Below are 20,477 nucleotides of genomic sequence, written 5' to 3'. Positions count from 1 at the left end.
CTTCTGTCCACACCTTTCTTATGTTCTATGTCTTTGATACATTTGCTTTTCAGGATGCTTCCTTTGGGCACTGGGTTCTCCTCTTTCCGGTCCTTGAACAACTGCTTTGGGACATCCCCACTGTTCCCCTGTGGAGCCCTATGGACACCCTTAAGAATAAAAGGAGAGTTATGGTAAAACTTACCAATGTTAACTCTCTTTGTTCAAAGTCCATAGGGTCCACAGGGCACCTGCCCTGATGCACCTGGCTTCTATGGGTTTCTTCTCTTGGTCACTTGTTTCCTTCTCTGTGTGAGAGTGTGATTCGTCAGTGTACCAGTGTTCCTTCTCTCCTATCCTGCTCCTGCCTTGGGTTTGTTAAAAAAACTGAGTTGCCTTTAGGCTGTGGGCGGGGTGTAGGGGGAAGGACCGGAGCACCCTGGTATTGAAAAAAGCTTTGCTGTTGGTGTTCTGTCCTCCAAGTACCACCCACACCCCATTGTCTCCCTGTGGATCCTATGGACTTCGAAGAAAGAGTGTTAACAAGGGTAAGTTTTATCATAACTCTCCTTTTTTCCCTTACATTGAAAGCAGGCCCATTGTGATTATAAAAAAAGTTTTAATTACTGAATGTTTTAGAAGAGTGTAAAGGTATACTCTATTAATATAAAAAATGTAATCTATACTTTTAATCATAATAAGTAGTGGCAAATGTCAGTGCCAGCTCAGGTCCACATGAGCAGGTAATGAATTAGATAACCATGCAATGTATATGACCTGCATATAGCACTGGATACATCTATTTCACATGACTAGTATTGAATGATGCTTTTTATTGTATATTCTAATGATATCCTCCTCTAATCATCACTCTGTAACCCTCAGGTCATGTTAGACACCCAGGTTAAGAATCAGAGCATACATTCTACTGTAACTTCAGAATCTTTGTTTATCACACACATGCCAAAAGACTGTACAATACAACTCCACTGGCCAATGAAGAACCAGCATCCAGATCAATTAGATGTGACTTGCATTGCACATTTTCAGCTAGTTACAGTAGGTTGATTCTGCTCACACCTTCATTGACTATGAGCAGAATAAGCCTTCTGTGACATATACTGTTATATTTTGGAATCTGGCTCTGCCAGATTCACATTGTCGTTTAATGCCTGCAGTACCATGTCTCACCACTGTGTTATTTTACAGTGTTGCTTTACAGCTGGTGCAAAATGTGTTGCTTTATGTTTGTTCTGAGTTCAGTAAAGATGTTGAAAGCATAAGGACTGTAGCTCCTGATCTCCATGTATGTCTGTATGAATGAGCACATACACAGACACTACATATACAGTGCAAGTTCTGTCAGCTTCAGCAGCTTAGTGAGTCTGCCCCCAAATGTGTTTCATCTATAGACATTTAGAAGCCTTAAAACAGATTATAGAACAGGAAAAAAATATGCCACTGCAGCAATAAACCTTCAGTCTTAACAATAGCCTAATTTTAGATGGTTTTAGTTTATTCTTGTTTCACAGTGTGCAAAAGTTGAGTTATGTTGTTACCTTTTGAGAAAAACATAGCAACACATAGCAACAGTCTTCTACTCATTTACTTGTTTTCCTTATTTAGGTTATTTAGAGCCTCGGAATTTACCTAGTCATGGAATTTATCCCTTTATTCAAAGTCTGCTTTGCAATTCTGGTTCAAGATGTAAGAGTATGACATACCCTTCTGAGACAAACAGTACTTCATGGTAAGTTTTATAGACATATTTTGTTTAGTTTAGTGTATATACTTTCATAAAAATATGTGAAATGCCTATTGATTTTACTGTCAGTTTGTTGACTTTTCATCATTTGAAAACTTCTACTATGTTGTGCCTAAAGTATACATAATAAAATAGCATATAGAATTGTAAATATTTTGATGTGAAAATTCTACAGCCCACAGCTAAAATATGTAATTTAACTAGGTAGTATCTACAATCAATGGAGTTGAAATATGGGCAGATGAGTCCAATATTTCTCTTTGTACTACCTTTTTCCAGTGTCTTTTTATTATATTGTTTATGATTAAATTTTGATATGGGATGTGGTTAAAATCTGACAGGGTGGGCTGGGTCAGGGAACAGGGTGCCATCTGCACCCCGATGTGGTACAATTCTGCTACTGTGGGGCCCCTCCACACGCATATGCTTGTTGGAAAGTGAGGCTCATCAGCCTGCCTCCCAGCTATCCAGTCAGTGTTTACAGTGCATACTAACACAGCCTCCATGCACCACCACATGACTAAGTGCTGGCCGGGGGTTGGCCCTAAAGCATCAAGCATTGAGAATGTCAAACAACGTAGTCCAGCTGGAAGATGGCATCTCCGCAGTCTCTGGGAAAATATTGGACTCAGAAGAAGCGGCTGCAAGGGGAGGTGGTGTTCTTCATCTACCAGAGTAAGATGCTAGCACTCAGTAACCTTCCCCATGAGAGAGGCCCCGGGAGGGGGAACACCACCCAGCAAGGTTGCTGTCAGTGTGCAGCCAGCAGGTGTTGGGAGGCTGGGGTACCGAGTTGCAGTGGAACTCGGGAGTCCTCCATTACTTCTGCTTCTGTTGTGCGAATACTTACACTGGTAATTGGTTATCCGATCAAAAAAGCATATGTGTCTCTAAGAAGCATTGTGTGTATATAATATATGAGAGAGCATTTGTTTGTTATTTGGCATTGTTTCATATTAATAGTAAATCACTCCTGTTTTGGTTGATGGTTCACAATCTCAAAAATTGGTGTTTATTTTTATGGTCGTGCTGCCGAGGAGTTTATCATTATTCTAACCTGGCAGATATTATTAATGTTGTATTTGCTTGTAAGGGCCTATCCCTTGTAGTTGTTAGAGTTTGCTTACTCTCTGGCAAAATTCAGAGGGGGAATAAAGTATGCAGCATCCGGCTGGGCACATCAGCTAGTTATGGTAGTACCAACATGACAAGGGGAAAATTGGAATGCTTCAGACGCAATGTGTCATTCCAGAATGGCACCAGACCTGATAATTTTAGTTTCTTATCACCGCTGTTCAAAGCAATAAAATATTACGTTCAACCTTGATGTACTAATATACACATGCAAGGATGGGGCTACAAAAGGAGCCCATCTTTGTGAATTGTAAAAGTAAAGTGATCACTTATGTGATCACTTCTCTCCAAGTTCGGGACCTGGCTCTGTTACATCAGACTGCACAAGTGCATGTGTGGCCATTGCCAGTGAGGGATCCTACGTATCTCTCTTCTGGTGAGTTTTTTAAAGTATAGCCCAATGGCTTACACCATCTTAAGATGGTAGAAATGCCCTGTTTTTAATAGTGGTCACTACAGTAGTCTCTGCTTTGTCAGATGAGAATCAAAAGGTGTTATATTTGTTTACAGCTTTTTAACATAACACATTTTTCTTATATGTCATTACCTATTTAAGTCACACCCACATTAGATAAACTACACCTACAGAGTTTTCATCACACCCATTTTTTGAATTGCAATGTGCCAGGGCCACTTGCTTTAGTTTGCCCCCCAGGCTGATAGTTGCCAGCCAGCCCCTGGTCAAGATGCAGTTGCTTAGAATGCCGGTGCCAGAATCCCGACACCTGTCAGTATCCTGGCACCAGCATCCTGATGGTAAGTAGTGGGTTAGGCACTAGGGGGGAGGGTTAGGTTTAGGGTGCGGGGAGGGGGATGTTAGGTTTAGGCACTATTAGGGGAGGTTAGGGTCTGGCACTGGGGAGGGAGGGTTAGGGTAGGGTGAGGCAGAGGGTTAGAATACTGACAGACAAGTGTCGGATTTCTAACCCTCATAGGAAACTCAGGCTTTCTCATTTGCCATGGATTCAGATAACAAATCTCATGTCAACAACAGTCCCATGCCTGTTACTGACTTGTGACCAGCATGGCAGCCTTAAATTGACCACTACAGTCCTGTACACAGAATAAAACCATCATTTTCACCACTATCTTATGCTCACTATCAGCAATCCAATGCTCATTCTAACGTCACCATGCACACCATATAAATGCTTATCTTCCCGTAATACCTGCCTCATACCATCCATAATGCTATGTCACCTACTAAATCCATGGAAACATAGGAGCTGATTCAGACCCACTCGCTAGAATGCGTTTGGTCCTAGCTGGCCGATTGTCCCTTTCTGCGTATGCATCGCAATGTGCATGGACGAACCAGTGTGAGAGGCCGGGAAGCATTCGCTCATAGACAGCCCAGCAGAGTAAGTGACAGTAGAAGCCATTTGTGGGTGGTGACAGGGGCTGGCCACTTGAAACAGGGGAGTGGAGGTGTGAATGCAGGCATTCCTGAGTGTCTCAATGCCATTAATTAACAAGCAGCGTCATTGTACACGTCACCCGGTTGTATTTCACACTGAAGTGATTGCAGTGCTTGCAGCAGGGTATAGTCATCCTCAAGCGCTGCGATCGCATCCGATGGTGCTCAATGTACCAATGGTTTCATGCACTTCCGGGAGATGATGTGCGCAAGTGGGCATCTTAGGACAGGCCGGTGGGCATCTGCATACACAAAGTGATCGCACGCCAAGACATTCTGAGCGTGCTTATGTCTTGCCGTGCGATCACCTGCCTTGCTGGTGATCGCACGGCGGATTTTCATATGCTGTGTGTGAGTGAATGTATCTAGCGAGCGGGTCTGAATGAGCTCCAAAATTCCATCAACACATTTTAAAATCACCATGTACGCAAATTAACATTGCCATGCAGCCTGTGCAGATATTATTAGCCTCATGTCTGTTATATTTAATCTTAAATTGTATCAATTATAATTTCCAGCAGTTTATCCAACTAAATGACAGGTTTTTATTGTTATAACCTATTGGTAGAACCTGTTTGGTCACAATAGGTGTCAGTAGAATGTGAAGTGGAGGTTTGTTCACACAGATGTCCTTAACCAAATGGATGGATTATTTGGTAACACATGGTATACACAGAGTCAGGGGCAAATTAAGAGAGGAGGGGACCCGGTACTTTCCCCGTCCGGGGCCCCCTCCTATCTGCCCGGCGGCCGGCAGCAGACTGACGCAGCTGACTGGCGACCGCAGCATCAGTAGACTCTGGGCACTAGTCTGTGCCCAGAGTCTACTGCTCATGCACAGATTTTCTCACTGCGCATGCACAAAACGCCGAACAAATGGCAGCGGTGCCCATTTTCTGGCATTTTGTGCAGGACTGAGACACCCGACACTCGACCTCGGAGAGGAAAGTATTAGATAATATGGGGGCAGGGTGTGTGGTGCAGGCCCCCCTGGACCCAGGTGCCCATGTGCAGGGGTGCCGAGAGGGGGGGGAGCGGGTGCAGATTACCTGGGCCCGGGCTTCCTGAGGGGCCCGGTGCCGCCCCCCTCCCTTACAGCAGCCCAGCACACAGCGTGTGCTGAGCTGCAGTGGGAGACTGCTCATGGCTGCTGTCTCCTATGCCAGTGGGGGGGAGCGATCACACTGATCGTGCCCCCCCTTGCTTTTGAGCTGGGTTGAGTGGGCTCAGAGCACAACCCCTCCCAAGTGCGCAGCACCACTTTGTGGCACTGCAAAACTGTTTGTTTTTTTTCTGGGAAGGGGGCCTCCCGCGATTAGGCCATGCACCCTGTTAACCAGGCCTGCCATGGCTCTTGGTGAGCCTGCCTGTGTGCACCACACCCCCTGCACCCACTATAGATATGCCCCTACACAGAGTTAACAGCAGTGGTAGCTATAACACAGCAGTAAGCACAGGGTTAACAGTGGTAACAGTAATGGATGTCACATTTGTAATACAGGTCTCACTAACAGGAGTTAAGTACTGCAACACTCTACACAGTGGTGAAAATGAAGTTCGCGCATGTGAGAAATCCTGGCAGTTACGTCATCTCACCATGGCATCCCATCAGATGAGGAGACAATGCAGAAGTGCAGTCCCCTCTATCACCACCCCTTCGCACAGGGCTGTCTCCAGTTACATAAAACATATTATAGTTTACATGAGCCTTTGTCAGCAAAGTCCACCTGCAACTAAAAAGATTTGCAGTTATTCAACAAATAATAAACAGTAAAACACATAAACACTTCAAATGTATTACAGTCTACACTTTTTCAAAAACACAATCAACAATTGTGTCGTCAGTCCCTTTGTTAGCATATCAGCAGCATTATCGTCACTTTCTACATAGTCTATGCTGATAGACTTTTTATCCACTAATTCACGGATATAGTGATGTCTAATAGCAATGTGCTGATTCATTACCGATCGCAACTGTGATTAAGCATGCAATCGGCCGATTGTTGCATTTTGCACATGTGAATGCATCGCAGTGCGCAAAGATTCCCTGAAGTGACTACGCAGATCCATCGCAGAGTAATTGACAGGAACTAACCATTTGGGGGTGCTGATGGGGGGATGACTCGCGAAATGCAGCCATGCCAGTGCATTTGAACGCCGCTACAGAGGCATGCATAAAATAGCCATTGTGATGCCACTCGCAGTTTGGGCTTTCTCTGCATGCGATGAATTTAGCAATTCCTGAGTAAGGTCTGACCTTGTGCAAGTGTGCATGAGGCTCCGATGGTACTCGATGTTACCGATGGTTTTGAGGACTTGCAAAGTACTACGGATGTGTGTAAGGTAAAGTGGGCATCATTATGTTTGGCTGCGATGGCATTGCGATTGCAATCATTAGCATATTTTCGCAGTTAGACTGCATGCGTAATTGCAATTGCAATCACAATAGCTATCCATAATGAATCTGGCCCTTAGACTGTTCATGGTGCTTGGTGCTGTCACACTCACTGCTGATGGTCTCATCTCGGCTAAGAAGTCTTAGTCTTACTCAGCTTTGGACGGAATTACAAAGCTGCTCACAAGCATCTTTGCAATTCCGTCTGTGCCGATATGGTAAAGCACAAGAGGCATCATGCCTCCTGCTGCATTACTTAGCCGAACTGTGTTGTCCAACACAGCATTGGATAATCTGCGGAACATCGGCCGGCTAAGCTGACCCATGAGGTCACACAGCCAGCCGCCACAGATGAGAGGAAGAAGCTGGAGATCCTGACCTCTTCCCTCCACCCTAATGCTGCCCCCTCCCCACCCACAAATGGCAGCAGACACTTGAGCAATGACAGTCTGCTGCCAGTCTACATGCAGGATAGCAGACCCGTTCTGTACATGCGCAGAATGGGTCAGGTGCCTGCACAGATTCCTGATCATCGGGAATCTGTGTTCAAATATGAAACATGAATATGAAATATGGGCTGCAATTGCCAAATAAGGGATGACCCGACAAAAATAGATAAACAATCATATTAGTTAGTTGTAATATGATGCCGTTAATTTCATCTAACTATTGTCATATATAAACAACATTTAAAAATAACAAAATAGCTTTCACTATAGTAGACAACAATGGTTAAAGGAATAACTAAAAATACAAATCATTTTAAAATACAGTATCACAGGGGCATGGCTTGGATGTGGACAGAGGAATACGCAGATAGATTAGCTCTCCCTAGGGAGATTGGTAAATAGAGAAACCAGGAGGAAGTAAGCGGTCTGAGTACAGCCATCTTGAGCTGTAATAAACACCCGGAGCATGCTGCACTGACTAAGCTATCTCCTGAACCTCCCGTCCGCTGTTTTAGTGTGAGGCCTAGCACTGAGGTTGAGACCGCGGCCTCGATTTTTGGTCTGACCAAACGTGGCCGCATCCGGAGAACGAAGGAAGCCGTTATATACTACCAGCATTGGTAACGCTACATTGCAGGGCCGAGATAAACATCTCAAGCTTGCTGCATTGAGTGAGCCATCTCTCGTTGCTCCCGCTCCCGCCCGCTGATCAAGAGTGTGGCTTAGAACTGGAGATGAGCTCGCAACCTTGATTTTTGACCTGACTGATCGCAACCTCACCTGGAGGATTGGGGACGCTGTTTCATCCACCGGCGCTGGTTGCAGGTCTGAGGAGATAAGAAGAGGCATCCCTATAACAATAGGTACTATATTAATACTTGAGGTAACAATTAAGTGCAGCTAGACACTATTGATAGAGCCGTCAGCCATTCTGTCATTAAGATTCTGTCAAAATAATGAATATACTCTGCAGAGTTACCCTTCCACATCCAGATTCACACAGCAATTTCCACCTTGCTATTTCCCCACAACCACTGGAAACGACATCAGCATATAAAGTTTATTCATTTTAGAGACACTGCTGGTCAGGTCTCAATACTTGCCTGCTAATATTATATATTACATATTTCATGACTGTTCTCTAATCCATGTGGTGCTCAAAATAATTACACTCCACAACCTGAATATAATTCTGATGCAGTAATAACTGCCAACACAGAGATCCGTTGCTAACCCACAACTCTACCTTCTCTAAAAGATCCATTGACTGTTCTTATTATAAGACAATATAACACGCCTAATTCCTATGGAAAAATATTTTCCTTCATCTGGCCCGCTGAAACTGCAACAACAGAGGCAAGAAAAACGCCGAGCTGGAACAGCAATGTCTTCAGGCACCGGTAAAGATCCTGCATCTCCTGTAGCCAAAAAAGCTATATTACCACAAGACTCATTATCTCCTAAACAAAACCGCAATGTATCAGATGCTCCTATTACTTATAATGATGTCGTGGAAGCAATTAAAGCAACGATGGGCCCACTTCTATCCCAAGCTGTTTCCGATATTATGTCACAATTAAAGGATTTAACTCATAGGGTTACAGTGACAGAACAGAGAGTGGGAGAAGCTTTTCAGGATGTCTCAAAACTAAAACATACAGTGAAGAAGTTGGAGCAAGATAACTATCATTTATGGAATAAAATTGACGACCTAGAAAATAGGTCTTGTCGCAATAACATTAGACTAGTTGGTCTTCCGGAAACTATCAAAGGTTTAGCACTTGCTCACTTTGTCCGTAATACGTTGCCGAACATACTTAGTATTGAGGAGGAATGTCGTAACTTAGTAGTGGAGAGAGTACACAGACTGGGCCAAACTTCTGATTCAACTAATACGCGACCGAGAGTTGTACTTTTTCGATGTCTAAATTACCTGCACAAGCAGGCATTCTGGATGGCATCAAAGAAGAAAACAATGCCAATTATTTGGGAGAGCAAGAAGCTCTATCTTTTTCAAGATTATTCTGTGGAGTTATCTAGAGCTCGGAAGGCTTTCTCCCAAGTGTGCTCGCAACTAGCTGCGGACAAACGTAAGTTTGCTCTTATCTATCCAGCCAGACTTTGATTGTTTGACGGCTCTTCTTACAAGGACTTTACCAATCCATCAGATGCGATGGCCTATATCTGTGAGGCTACTTCTCAAGATATATCAGATGTTCCATCTACAGCAAGCTGATTTCATCATATCCATATATCACTTCAATTGTTTTTCTTGACTTGTTTTGACCAAAAAAAGAACTTGATAAGTTTAACATGACTCAGTTCTTTAGGTGTTGAAGTCCTAGAAGATTCACTGCGAACTTATTCAAATCAATGGCTAAGTATAATTAGATTGTTAAATGCTCTATACTTATATATAACTACACTAGAAAAGTTTCTGCATTACTATAGAAAAATTATATTTACACATTTAGGTAGAAAGATTTTATCTAGATTGGACCAAAAAAAAACATCAGAGGGTTATAGCACGGAGGTCTGTTGAGTCTTATTTAATATAAATAAGATAAGATGTTTGAAGTATTACTGAAAATATTGACTAGTTTGATACTTTTAAAATTATTACCTCTTATCTCATTATTGGAAAGGAGTATAATAAGTTATGTCTTCCCCATGTCTATGTTTGTCTGTTTTTCTCCCCTTGTGGACTTTCCTTCCCCGTCACTATATATCACAATACGATGTATGTCAAGTTATGGCTTCTTATATAATAGATTTATTCTTACTGTTTATCATATGCTCATATGGCACGTAAAATTGGTACGTGGAACGTAGGAGGGATAAACTCTCCAGTGAAGAGACGTAAAATCCTTATGTACTTATCTAAGCAACAAATTGATATTGTTTGCCTTCAGTAGACTCACTTAATGGCAGAAGAGATGACTAAGTTGCAAATGCTTAATTGGACAATAATAGCAGCAGCTCCTTTTAATTCCAAATCACGAGGGGTTGTTATTTTAGCCAAACGCTCCATTCCTCTTTCTGTAATTTCTGTAGAAGCAGGCCCGGATGGGCGCTATGTTATAAGCAAGTTGTGTATTGACAAAACCGAATATGTACTCTGTAATGTCTATGCTCCAAATGTTTATAAGAAGTCCTTCTTTCAATTACTTTTAACCAAGCTATTGTAATTCAAATTCTATGATAGTTTATGGTGATTTCAATCTAATTTCCTCCCCATATTTGGACCGATTGCAGAATGCCTCTTCTTCAATGTCGTTACCTAAATTAGGAATACCTGCTCTAGCTATGAGACTTCAATTAATAGATATCTGGAGGGCAATTAATCCCATAGAAAAAGAATATACTTGTCTTTCTGCAGCCCATCATACCCTTTCATTAATAGATTACATTTTAACATCTTGTTCTCTATTCCCACAAGTTCTGGAAACAAACATTGAGTCAATAGTTTTATCTGGCCACGCATTGGTTTGGATGGCAATACAGACAACTTTAGATAGAGGACCATACCGACTTTGGAGGTTCCCAACATATCTCTCACAGTCAATTTCTTTTCACAATAAATTAGAGACAGCATGGATGGATTATAAAAACGCTAATCTCTCTCATGCAGATTCTAATAGTTAATTATTCTGGCAAGCTGCAAAATCAGTTCTACGAGGTAATATTATTTTTATGTTTCAACAGAAAAAAAAAGATTAGCAAAGGCATACTTAGATATTCAGACTAAGGCCCTGATTCAGAGCCGTTCATTAACAGCAGTACGCTCGTTGCGTTCCGATGTTGAGTAACCGCGCATGCATCGGTGTTACACTGCGCATGTGCGTACGGCAGATTGCGAGTTTTTTTTGTCTCGTTCGTCAAATAGCGTACAGGAAGTGACATGTCAAATGTGATTGACAGAACAGGCCGTTTTTGGGCATTGACGGGGGTGGAGATTGAAAAACGCAGGCGTGGCGAGGCGTTTTTTGGGCGTACATACATTAACAAATGCGAACGTCAAATGTGTTCGTTCCAACTCATACGTCACTGGATGATCCTCTTTCCCTTCAAAATGCTCGCATAGCTTAGGGGCTGGATAACTCGACCACAGTGGCGATGGCATTCTCCTCCGTCCTGGCACTCCACGATGTATCATCGATTAATCACGGCTTGTCAAAAACTCAATTAGTGTTGGATTGAAAAACGGCTTGGTATGTGTTTGGAAAGCAGTTTTTTTGGATAGCACAAAACCGAACGCAGGTGGAAATCATAGCTGCTAATGTCTGGATTACACAATCAATTAGCGTACATTTGTGGGGGTGTATTTTGGCCGCAATGTGTTCGTTTTTGGACTATTGTAACAATAATGTCATCATGTTTAAGTTTGGTCCCTCATTTTGTGTTTGCAAGGTGATTTTTCCTCCTTAGGTAATGTTTTAAACGTTCCTTAACGAGCCTTTTTTTTTCAATGTGTAATTATTTAGTTTGAACGTTGTAGGCTTGTGTGCCCGGATTAAATGTAACCCATTTTTTCAATAATGTCAGAATACAAAGTCGTACATTTGTGGTAAATTTATTGGTATCCACCCAAAAAAAAATACACATATTTAACTCAAACATTTTTGGCAGTGTTCCACAATATTTATTAATTGTGCAAACAATAATTTTTTGGTAAACGAAAATTCAAAAATTAAAAACAATTCACCAGAAAGGAGAGGGAAGTTTTGGCCAGAAAGGAATATGAGGCAAGCACAGAAGCAGTGTGGGAAAAGTAGCCAATGGTGTCACCGTTTTTTCACCCGTTTGGCTGGGGGAGGGAGGGCGCCAGACCGGGTCTGGGATGTCATCGGGCTGGCCTGTCCAGAGGCAGATGTTGTGGCCTCTGGACTAGGCACAGGGCTAGGCACATTTGGAGGATTGGCTGATGTTGTGCCAGAGGTGGAGGATCCTGATGTTCCGGCAGGAAGGGAGGTCGGCTCCACCATGTGCTGGCGAACAAGCTGCTCAAGGGCAGTGGCGATGCGGATGTTGGCCCTGGTATTTTCCGCAAGGGCCTGACCAATGGTCGTGTTGGTCGCAGCATTTTGCTCCAGGGCCTCAGCCACCCGTACCAGACTGGCGTCCATCCTCTGCAGAATCTCCGTATGGAAATCCGATTTAAAATTGAGTTCTGTGAGGAGGGACACTGCCTGCGAGGGGGATTGCCCTGGACTGGCTTCTGCAGGGTCCTCAGCTGGATGTACTGGTTCCTCCCCTGCAGAGCCAGCAGAAATTCTGCGGCCAAGGCTCCCCTCTGGAGCAGACTCATCCGCCTGTGTCTCTGTTGGAAAAATGAGAAAAGACTCACATTAGAATCTACATATTGGCACAATAACATTTCAGAGTTGGTGACATCACAACATTTACCTGGGACAACATGAGGAGCCGCAAAGTCTGGCATGTCCGTATCCATGTTGGACACGCCAAACACCTCCACAGGCTGCACACACCCCTGTGCCAGCTCTTCTAAATCAGTAAACTCCAATGACACAGGGGTGGGACCTCCACCTGTCCCCCTTGCATGCCTAGCCCTGTCCGCCATTTTTTGTTTCAGGCGATATTTGAAGTCTTGCCATCTGTGGGTTAAATTGGAACCATTTCTTTTTTTTTTATTTGGTTTTTGGGTTTAGGGTGGTCAAGTGTTTACTTACCGCCGTTTGACATCCCGGGCTAGACGGACATAATCACCCACCCTATTGACATCCACGGCTACCTCTTCCCACATTCTCCACTTCTGGCTAGCACTCATATTCCTGTCTGCCTGTGGCAGGATGTCCACACATTTCTGAATCAAAACCTCCATCTCCTTTCTTGTGAATTGTGGCTGCCTTTTCTTTTTGGCAGCTTTGCCCGGAATACTGGGCCCAGCAGCCTCTTCCATGTCATCCTCCTCACCTATGTGTGTAATTTTGGAGAATTGTCAACTTCACAACTTGCACAATATTATGTTTCTAATTAATCATTGAGTCAAATGCATGAAATACTTACCGCCTGACTGTTGTCCATTGTTTCCCTGGTCTGTAGCCATGTGTGAGCTTCAATCTAGAAATACACCAGAATTGTATTTTTGTCTCGTGACGTATTTATACATGCGTCCTTATTTTGCGGCCGCATCATTGATTGTGCGTTCCTATGATCCTTCCTTAATTTGTGCGGGAAACAAAACACTATTTATGGCTTGGGGCGTCTCGAATCGAGGTGGCGTTTATTGAATGTTGGAGGTTACGTTGGTTGGAGTTGATTGTTGGCTGGTGTAGGAGATTGCGTTTGTTGAACTTTTATTTTTTATTTATTTTTTTTTTGGATTTCCGTTCGTTTTTTTTCCCTTTTAATTTTTTTGGTCGTTTCCAGTTTTGGTAAGTTTGGGGAAGTCTAACTTTGGGTCAATTTGTCTCTCATTCTGTTTTTCTAATAAGTTTTTCCCGTCATTTCATCTCTCTTAGGTTTTATTTTGGCTCTGCCCCAAAGACATTTTGTTCCGGATTCTTATATATTATCTCTTGGTAAGTTAATTTGTTAAACTGTTTTGGAAATGTTCTTGTTTGTCTTTACGCAACTTTGGTTGGCCTTACACATGTAACGTTTGTTTTTGCCAATTCGAAATCTGTGTTTTTTTTTTTTTTATTTACACGGCGTTGTTGTAACTTGTATTTGCGAACTAATTAGCGCATTTTTACTACTTACTATTGTGACTTGTATTTGCGAACTAATTAGCGCATTTTTACTACTTACTATTGTGACTTGTATTTGCGAACTAATTAGCGCATTTTTACTAGTTACTATTGTGACTTGTATTTGCGAACTAATTAGCGCATTTTTACTACTTACTATTGTGACTTGCATTTGCGAACTAATTAGCGCATTTTTACTACTTACTATTGTGACTTTTATTTGCGAACTAATTAGCGCATTTTTACTACTTACTATTGTGACTTTTATTTGCGAACTAATTAGCGCTTTGTGAAATGTTTATTCATCCCTTAAAATTGTTTGTGTTTTTTCGGGAGCATTGGTTGCTTACATTTGGCCTCAATTTGACGTAGTGTGCGCAACGTCATTTTGCTCTTAGGCCAAATGTGTGTGTCCCCTTTTATGTTTTGTCTTGCTTAAATTTTTGATAATGATATGGCCAGCATAAAATGATGTATATTTTTGATGTGATTATTTGCAGTTACAACATATCATGACAATACCCCGGCATGTAAACATCAATGGATGGTATTTTCAAGCTAAGTAAAATTTATTTTTAATGGGTGGGGTAAAAAGCCTGACATTCCAATGTTGCCATTTCAGGTTGATATGGGTCGGATTGTTCTGGCCCTGCGCCCGGAAGCTGACCAACCTCAATCTCGTCCCAGGCATAGGCATCGTAGGCGTGCAAGGCCCCAGATATTTCGAACACGTGCCTTTTTGGAATGCCAGATGATGAGGTTTTAAGACGATACCGTCTTCCTCCAAAAATCAACATAGACACTCTCTCATTAATAGAGAGTGATCTTGAGCGGCAAATTGACAATCCAACAGCAATTCCACCACTTACGCAATTTATGGCGGTGTTACATTTCTGTGCCTCAGGATCGTTTCAAACAATGGTGGGAATAGTGGTGGGAATCTCCCAATCCTCCTTTTCCCGGATCCTGAGGGCAGTGATGGAGGCACTTTTCAAGCACCTCCATCATTTTATTCAAATGCCTTTGGATATGGGTGCCCTTAGTGTGGCCAAGGCCAATTTTTACCAAATAGCTGGCTTCCCACACATCATAGGGGTTGTGGATGGTACTCACATACCACTTCAGCCTCCAGCACGGCTGGAGGCAATATTTAGAAACCGGAAACACTATCACTCCCTCAATGTAATGGTGGTATGTGATGCCTCCCTCCAGATCCTGTCCCTGAATGCAAAATTACCAGGAAGTGCACATGACTCCTTCATCATCCGGCAATCAGGGATATGGCACAAATTAACCAACCTACAAGCTGGTGATGCGTGGCTTCTGGGTAAGTGGAGACCTTTAGTACATAACAATGTTAAGCTTCATACAGAGTGAGCCTGATGTTGACTATTCTTTTTCACAGGAGACAGTGGCTACCCTTGCACGCCCTGGCTGCTCACTCCTTATTTGGCTCCCACACCAGGGCCACAAAGTGAGTATAATTCCACACTTACAGCCACCAGGCAAGTGGTGGAGCGCTGTATCGGCCTTTTAAATGGCCGATTCAGATGCCTCCACCGCTCTGGTGGCGAACTCATGTATTTGCCGGATATGGTTTCGAAAATTGTGGTCCTGTGTGGGATATTTCACAACATCGCCATAAGGAGTGGTGTCCCAATGCAGCCAGAGGATGCCTTACCTGAGGATGGCCCCCCAAGGTTGGTCGGAGGTCAGTATGTGGGGGGGCCATACGCGATGATGTGGTGGCCAGATTTTTTAGGTAATTATTTGAAAAAAAACAGTGTTGATACCTAATGTGGTTGGGTTTGTTTGAGAACATCTAATTTTTTGGTAATTTTTTTATACATCTTCTGTTTTTTCACATAATCTTTGGCACTCCAACGATGACTACTTCCTGCTACCCTTACAAAACCTGTATGTGGACATTTTGGGGATATATTCTGGAACCCTTATTGCAACGCCATATTTGTGGAATCATGTTGGCATGGTCCTTCGTCAACCAGTTCTTGAATTTTTGTTTTGTGATGTTGTTTTTTTGGTATATGTTGTATTTGAGATTATCACTGTGTGTTTTGTTTGTGAGTGACCACTTTGATTTTTCAGTTATGTTGATAATAAATGTTTGGAGAGTGAAATGTTGTACCTTTTTTGGAACGTTACCAGCAAGTGTAACCAGGTTCACACACGTTACATTTGACTAAGGGGTAATCCAGTACTGACGCCAGTTGAGCTAAATTGTAATTTTTTTTCAGGGTCAAAACCAACACCAAAAGGAAGCCTGTACAATCATTTTGCTTCGTAAGATTGGCCTAAGCAGCTTGCACACCAACTAGGAACCTGTAAAATGTAGAAATATCTAATTGTGACTACACCAAAAAAAGGGAATTCAGATTGTTACTGTTATGTGTTTCTTGTGGCTGTTTGACATAAAAATACAACACACACTCTTAGTGTAAAAAAATGGAAATCCTTGCTGGAACAGTCTACTTATGTCAGGGTAAACAATCTGTTCTTTTGAAAAAACGAATGAGCCAGAACGTTACTTCAAAAACAACAATTTATTTACATAATGGTCCAAAAAAAAAAACTAATCCCTAAGGAGGACCGACATATGGTCAAGGACCACCAGCACCCCGATGATATTGCTGTGCATCTGGGCCACACAGGCGGATAATTCGGCCCGACGCCTCTGTTCCTCTGTGGGTGAGAAAAGTGTGGGGATTAATACAACAGTAGTGAAACCACATTAAAAAAAATGCCAAAACCAAACTCCACCAAAAACAAAAAAAAAAACAGCATTTAAACTCATCAAACTAAAATGGTGTAGGCCAAAAATACAAGGCCTATGTACAAATTCCGACAGGTGTGATATGTGTATGTGAAAAACAGCAGTAACAGGTAAAGGCAATCACCAAAAACCCCAAAAGTTTAGCCAAAAAACCCAAAAAAAGGAACCACCCATGATTACATACAAACAGTTTGTGTCGATAAAAAACCGCAAAGAAAAACATACCGGAAGACCCATCGCCAGCTACGGAAGGCCCTCCATCGTCCTCCTCGGAGGTGGCTCCATTCCCCAAAGATCGGGGCGGGGTAATGACCGACATCGGGGAGGGGGTCATTCTAAGAGGGGTGGTTGGAGGAGAGGGGGAATTGGGACGGAGGGAAAGGAGGCCCGAAATTTCAGGCTGAGGGTGTAGGAAGGCTGGGGAGGAGTGGGGAATAGGGGAATGACTGGAGTTGGAGTGTTGGCTGGGGGTTGGGGAGAGTGGCCGTGATCGACATCTGGCCGGACGTTGACGGCGTAGTCTTCGCTGGGCCCCTAAAAGATATGAGGAGAATGAATAAATATGAAATACAGGGAAAACATGGCCATGCAGATATGAGGAGAATGAATAAATATGAAATACAGGGAAAACATGCACACGCAGTTAGGGCCACAAAGACAAACATGAAAACCACAATCCATAAAACTTACTTTCTGCGATCTGCATGCGAAAGCATGCCAGCAAGCAGGGCGTCTGCCGTTGCAGGTCTGACCACCTGCGCTCCAGCTGCCCGATATGGCGGCGTGAGCCGAAGGAGCACAGGCGGGCCCGTACCTCCGCATATGCGGAATGCTTCACGCGGTTGGTGATGGGTGGAGGCTGGATGGTGATCCGCCTATCCATCACCTCCGTAAGCACCAGCAGCTCGCGCCTGGTGAATGCGGAGGCTCTCATGATGGCAATGGTGTTTTTCTTAAAAATCATTTTTGATAAAGTGCACCCAAATTTTATGATTGGCTAATGTATTTGGGAAATTAACAGGAGCAATTCTATTGGTTAGTGTATGAGTCATGTGTTCGACAGGGCCAGAAATCTGTTGAGACTTATGATAGGCTTGATGCAGTGACATGCGTAAGCAAATTTACATAAAGAAATGAACTCCGGGAAATATGCGGGTAGAAAAACAAATAGAACAATTATTTAATTGGGGCTAACATGTATTTTGACAATTAAAAGCGAATGTTTAAGCCGTACGTATTCTGCGGGTAAACACAAACACGGACATGAATAAAGTTTATTGCATTGTGTAAAAAAAAACAAAAAAACAACCAATTAAGCTAATTGATATATTGATTGGCATGTTACGATTGAGGGAGGTAGGCAGAATAAACGAGCAGTTAATCGAAATCTGACAGTCCAACGTCCGGGTAGTACTAGTGCGTGCGTTCCCTTCAAGCCACTTCGGGGATGTACGCTCGCTATTTGGCACGCTCGTTAGTTAGAGGAGGGGTCGCCTGAGTTTGGGGAGGATGTTTGGCTGCGAGCGAAAATACGAGCGTGTGCTTGAATTTAAATATTTTTTTACGTACGCCAAATGTACGAACGGTCACTTGCGTCCGGGTCTGAATGAGGGCCTAAGCTCACTGATGCTTATCAAATATTTCAAACTAACCTGACTCCCTCCACTAAAACATTATGTAATGAAGCAAAAATTCATTTTGATGAATACAAGAAAAGTAAAGGAGATAGACATCTATTTTTACTAAACTACAAATTTCATAAATTCAGCAATAAAACGGGAAAATTGTTAACAAATTTATTGCAAGGAACTAGAAAACCAATGGTAGTTAACCCATTACAGACAGATGAAGGTACTCTAACCACCTCTAGTAGTCAGATTACAGAAGTTATGAAGTCATTTTATGCTAATCTTTATTCATATACTGAAATTCTAACTGAATCTACTGATTTAACCCCTTCCTGGTGGGATAATCTCTCATTCCTGCAGATCACATCAGGCCTCGCAAATACTATAGCAGAACCTATTACACTTGAAGAAGTCAGTGGAGTAATTAGACAGCTGAAATCTTCTAAAGCCCCAGGCCCGGATGGATTATCGACCAAATTCTATAAAGTTCTTTTACCTAAAATTGGGGACACTTTAGTCTCATTTTATAACCATATTATTGACACGAAATCAGTTCCACTCTACTTTAATTCTGCAATAATTAAAGTATTGCCTAAACCAGGTAAAGATTTATCACTTCCGGGATCTTATAGACCAATATCATTGCTCAATGTTGATTACAAAATATTAACAAAAATTTATGCAGAGAGATTGAAACACATTCTTCCACAAATCATACATAGGGATCAATCTGGGTTTATTATGGGATGACACTCTGGGGTAAATGTCAGAAGAGTACTGGCTGCAGTACAACATCTGAAATCTTACAATGTGCTGTTCCTCACATGATAGTTTCATTTGATGCAGAAAAGGCATTTGACCTTGTGATTTGGAAACATCTCTACTCAACATTGATCAGATTTGGCTTTCCTCTATCCTTTATTGACATACTAAAAACATTATATACAAACCCAATTTCACAGGTTTCTTGTAATGGATATGTATCCTCACCATTTGCGATATATAGAGGAACAAGACAAGGTTGCCCCCTCTCTCCACTCCTATTTGCTGTAGCAGTTGAACTGCTAGCTATAGCAATAAGAACATCCTCACAAGTGGAGGGAATCACAATTGGAGATGTCACTTTGAAAATAGCGCTTTTCGCGGATGATATGTTGCTTTTCATATCTAATCCCTGTAATTCGTCACCAATCGTTAAGGATATCATATCTTCTTTTGGGTCTATTTCAGGATATAAAGTTAGTTTAGATAAAACTGAAGTAATGCTTATCAAAGGGTCAAAGTCTTGTTTTAACTCTTCACCATTTATACAGTCTTTTCGAGGAATTTCAAACACCCTTAAATATTTAGGAGTCAATATTACTGCAGATTTATCACAACTTTATACTGCCATTTATACACCTATGATAGCTAAATCTAAATCTTTATTAGAAAATTGGAAGGCATTACCCCTTTCATTATTAGGTAGATTGGCAGTAGTAAAATCCATAATTTCCCAAAGTTGTTCTATTTGATGCAAATGCTGCTGATTAATCTTTCCCTAAAAGATATTCAAATTCTAACTAATAATTTTTTGTATTTTATATGGCAAGGTAAACGACCACAAATATCATGGGCTAGAATGACAAGTACTCGTTCCAAGGGAGGATTTGGTCTCCCAGATTTTAAGAGCTACTCTCTATCTATATCTTTTCAATAAATTAATGACTGGATATTAGAAAAAGGAGATTACACAGATAAACGATTAGATTTAGCATTTATTCTCACCATATTCCCCTAGTGCATTATTACACTCAAACATTAAGGACATCCCTCATTCTATTTAAAAAAATATCTTATATAAAGACACCTTTTATTCATGGATTTCTATTAACAAGAAATTAAGAAGTAATCATTTACATTCACCATATATTCCCTTATGGGGCAACCCAGCCTTCCCTCCTTCATTGAATAATAGTAACTATCTTCGGTGGAGAGAAAAAGGCCTGTCGAACATTACTAAAGTCTTTGATCCTGAAGGATCTCTTATGTCTTTTACTTATTTGCAGCAAAAATATCAAATACCAAAACAGCATTTTTATATGTATTTGCAAACGAGACATTACATGGCTACTATACCTACAATTTCAGATGAGGATAATGAAACTCTCTTTCTCCGAGCACTTTTAAAGGGATTAAATAGTGTCCCCTACAAAATTAGTATGTTATA

General features: G+C 42.0%; 1 long non-coding RNA gene across 1 annotated transcript in view; it reads right to left on the bottom strand.

Annotated features, from left to right (window-relative positions):
• Window positions 1–5,422: 5,422 nt before the first annotated feature.
• LOC148507694 (uncharacterized) overlaps window positions 5,423–20,477 on the bottom strand; it is a 38,750-nt gene continuing 23,695 nt past the window's right edge. Inside the window, exons 3-4 of the long non-coding RNA XR_015869666.1 lie at window positions 7,920–7,966; window positions 5,423–6,022 (exon numbers count right to left, since the gene is read on the bottom strand). This is a non-coding gene — a long non-coding RNA (uncharacterized LOC148507694). The remainder of the gene's footprint in view (window positions 6,023–7,919; window positions 7,967–20,477) is intronic.

The sequence above is a fragment of the Taudactylus pleione genome, unplaced genomic scaffold (genome assembly GCF_031769625.1).
Source record: "Taudactylus pleione unplaced genomic scaffold, aTauple2 ptg000386l, whole genome shotgun sequence".
Taxonomy (NCBI): domain Eukaryota; kingdom Metazoa; phylum Chordata; class Amphibia; order Anura; family Myobatrachidae; genus Taudactylus; species Taudactylus pleione.
The sequence above is the reverse complement of the archived record's forward strand: the minus strand, read 5'-3'. Positions and strand labels throughout refer to the sequence as shown.